Here is a 4,482-nt window from a genome sequence, read left to right on the forward strand (position 1 = left end):
ATTCAGTTTTATTCATATGGTGTCAAATCACCACAGCAACTTTAGAGTGCTTTACGTTGTAAAGTTAGGTCAGGAGATGCACACGCCTACAGTACAGCCAGGGCTAATCTAAAGAAGGGCATCAAAAAAGCCAAACACCATTACAAAAAGAAGGTAGAAGAACACTTCTCCAACTCCAACCCCCGACGCATGTGGCAAGGACTCCAGACCATCACAGACTACAGGACCACCAAACCCTCCCCCGCATCCTCTGATGTCTCCTTCCTCAACGAGCTCAACAACTTTTATGCTCGTTTTGAGCGAGGGAACCCCACAACCACAACCAAAGCAGACATGACGCCAGACCACCAACCTATGACTCTCTCCCCCACCGATGTAGGAGCGGTGCTGAGCAGGATCAATGTCCACAAGGCTGCAGGCCCTGATGGCATCCCCGGGCGTGTTCTCAGAGCGTGTTCTGGGGAGCTTGCAGGAGTGCTCACAGACATATTCAATCTGTCCTTGGCCCACGCTGTGGTACCGGCCTGCTTCAAATCCACCTCCATCGTCCCGATACCCAAAAACTCCAACCCATCTTGCCTCAATGACTACCGCCCAGTAGCACTCACCCCCATCATCACTAAGTGCTTAGAGCGACTGGTCCTAGCACACTTCAAATCCTGTCTCCCCCCCACCCTGGACCCTCACCAATTCGCATACCGCCGGAACAGGAGCACAGAGGATGCACTCTCCATCGCACTGCACTCTGTCCTCTCACACCTGGACAACAACAACACATATGCCAGAATGCTGTTTATAGACTTCAGTTCAGCATTCAATACAATCCACCCCTCACAACTCATCAGGAAACTGACAGACCTGGGTATCAGTTCCCTCATCTGCAAATGGTTACTGGACTTCCTGACCAACCGCCCCCAACATGTCCGGCTGGATAACCGCTGCTCATCTACCATCACAATGAACACCGGTGTACCACAAGGCTGTGTGATGAGCCCTTTCCTCTACTCCCTCTTCACCCACGACTGCAGACCTGCTGGTGGTTCCAACACCATCATTAAGTTTGCAGATGACACCACGGTGATTGGCCTCATCAGTGACAACGATGAGGCCGCCTACAGGGAGGAGGTGGATGGTCTGGCTGAGTGGTGCGACAGAAACAACCTGCTGCTTAACACCGAGAAGACCAAGGAGCTCATCGTGGACTACAGGAGGAATGCTGACCCACATCCACCCATCCACATTAAGGGGACGGCTGTGGAGCGTGTGAGCAGCTTCAAGTTCCTGGGAGTCCACATCTCCGAGGATCTCACCTGGATGACCAACTGCTCCAAGCTGGTCAAGAAGGCTCACCAGCGCCTCTTCTTCTTGAGGACTCTGAGGAAGAACCACCTGTCCTCAGACATCCTGGTGAACTTCTATCGCTGCACCATCGAGAGCATCCTGACCAACTGTATAACAGTCTGGTACGGGAACTGCTCTGCCTCGGACCGGAAGGCGTTGCAGAGGGTCGTGAAAACTGCCCAGCGCATCGCCAGAGCACCACTTCCTGCCATAAAAGACATCTACAGGAAGCGGTGTCTGAAAAGGGCTGGGAAAATCATCAAAGACCCCAGTCACCCATCACATGGACTCTTCACCCTCCTGCCCTCTGGGAGGCGCCACAGGAGCCTCCGGACTAAGACCACCAGGTACCGGAACAGCTTCTTCCCCACAGCTGTCAGACTCCTGAACTCTGCCTCCTGACATCTGACCCACGTTAAACTCATGGACTGAACATACACACACCCACAATGGACAACTGTACCCTCAAACACAATAATAACATGGACTGAACCACCACTCACAACCACTAGCACTTTATATAGCCTCTGTAGAAACTATCTACACCCTCACTTATCTTAACTGCACTACTGTATAGCTCTGTGTAAATAATCATTCTGTACATTCGATAATCTTTAATCCTACAACTGTTTACAACTTGCACAGTTCCCATTTCTGTATAGCTGTATATCCCAGATTCTGTAAAGTTATTTATTTCATATTCTGTATAGTTTTTCATATTTATATCCTGTTCATATCCTGTACATAGCTTGTACTCACTACAGCCTGTACATACTTATAGTTATAGAATATTCACAACATACTTCATACCGTGTACATTATAACATACCATAATAGACCCATTTCTGTAATATACTCACATATCTATATTATTGCTAATATATATTGTAATATATCTATATCACTAAAGCACTTCTGGATGGATGCAAACTGCATTTCGTTGCCCTGTACCTGTGCATGTGCAATGACAATAAAGTTGAATTCTATTCTATTCTATTCTAACAATCAGGTGATCTACGAGCCAGCCTTTGTGACGGTGGGAAGGAAAAACTCCTGTTTAACAGGAAGAAACCTCCTCAAAACTCTATGAATACAAATATCAGCTTTCCCCCCACAATTCTTTGTCTAACCAAACATTGTATACTTCAAACTGCTGTTTGAAGTATACAATGTTTGTGCCCCTTAAGAAAATGGCCTTTAAAACGCGCAGACACTCACACAATTCAAACTAGGAGCCCGAGTGCCGCGAGTCCCTCGACCATTAACTCTAATGTTAACTTTTCTCTCGTCTCTTAAGCAAAAGCAGAAGCGAAGGCAGTTTTTAAACTGCGATTTCTCTGCTGTGTTTGGTGTCGTCGACACAGGTAAAGTAACATGTCCTTGTGCTCGTAGTGTGAAAGGTTTTACATAGAGAGCTACACCCGAGAAGTCACGAAACGTGCAGATGAACAGAATTAAGTTTTTGCGATGGACAGCTTCAGTTTTTATAGTGTAGGGTTTTAATTCAGGGTTTCTGTGTGCTTAGTGAAGAAGACTCTGCAGGTACAATTAGATGCATGTTTTGTTTTTACAGTATGGTGGCATTTGTTTTAAACAGCTTTTAGTGCAAATATTTCTAATAATAAACGGGACTTGTAGCATGAAAATTAGCTCTATTGCCATGCTGTTTTTCATTAGAGCCACTAGAGGGCAGCACTGTAGAGCTTTTCTACTTCACTGGCAGTTTTGATGTTATGACCTCAGGCTAATTGATGTTCTTTTCATATTTGGTCCAGGGCGGCTTTTAATGACATAATCAGAGTTAGTGGTACATGACTGCAACAAGAAGAAAAAGAAAACACATCTGGTGTTTGTTACTTAGAAAAAAAATAGCTGCATCACGTCATTTCTCATTTGTACACAATAGCTATGACTAGATATGACGTCAAAAATGACGGAAAGTGGGGGGGAGAGTGTAGTATATATAGATATATATATCTATATATAGATATATATATCTATATATAGATATATATAGATATATATATCTATATATAGATATAGATATATAGATATATATATATATATATAGAGATAGATATAGATATAGATAGAGATATAGATAGAGATAGCTAGATATAGATAGAGATATAGATATATAGATAGATATATAGATAGATAGATATAGAGATATAGATATATAGATATTAAAATAAAATAAAAATATATATATATATATATATTTTTTTTTTTTTAATTACAGGATATATTACAGCAGTGAGCTTGAACTCTGGGTCAAAGGTTCAAGTTGCATTTATTTAAATATCCTATTACCTTAAATCTTCACTCAAAGACAAGTATTTTGACAGTGTATATATAGATGTATTATATATGAGACATATTGTTCTTTTAATATGTTGGCATTACTAAAGTTGGCTCAATGCTTACATATATGTGTAAAAACAAAATGTACGAGCTGTGAAAACTGTTTCTGATAGAATGATAGATATATTAAATATTCCTTTATTGGGTGAGAAAATCAGACCATGTCATAATTGCTTTAAGTCATACAGAATAGATATCAGAGCCTTAAACAGGCTGACTTCTGCTAAATGGGTCAAACTGGGCAGAAAGTATACAAACACATAACATCCGCTATGGATTGTGGGATATATGGGACCACGCTTGATATTTGGGGAAATCGATGGCGCATTTGGAGTATGCATTTGCAGTACACTTCTAATTGTGACAGCCGTCGCGTGGAGGTGACGTAATCGCACTCAAAATGCGTACTTCAAGCGCGCGGTCTCTTAGTTGGGACACAGCCTCAGCCTTGTATTCAGAGTTTAAAAGTCTTAGAGGACCAAATCCCACACTAACGTGCACCAGTAAAACGTGTTTAGAAAAAGAAAAAAAAAAAGAAAAAAAAACTCCAACCCAGCCAAGATTTATTGAAACCACTTTTATTAATCAAAATGACCAAAAGTAGCTGAAACAGGAGACGACCAACAGAATCAACATTCAAAATATGGAAAAAACAAAAACCCAAACGATTTCTGTAAAGTGCCAAACAAGAAAAAAAAAAAAAAAAAAAAAGCCTTATTAATGAGAGTTTACATATATTAAGAAAAAAAACAAAAACACCACACAAACACCACCACA

The sequence above is a fragment of the Mchenga conophoros genome, linkage group LG17 (genome assembly GCF_057382185.1).
Source record: "Mchenga conophoros isolate Kocher_MC1m ecotype Shallow Benthic linkage group LG17, M_conophoros_male_GT1.1, whole genome shotgun sequence".
Classification (NCBI taxonomy): Eukaryota; Metazoa; Chordata; class Actinopteri; order Cichliformes; family Cichlidae; genus Mchenga; species Mchenga conophoros.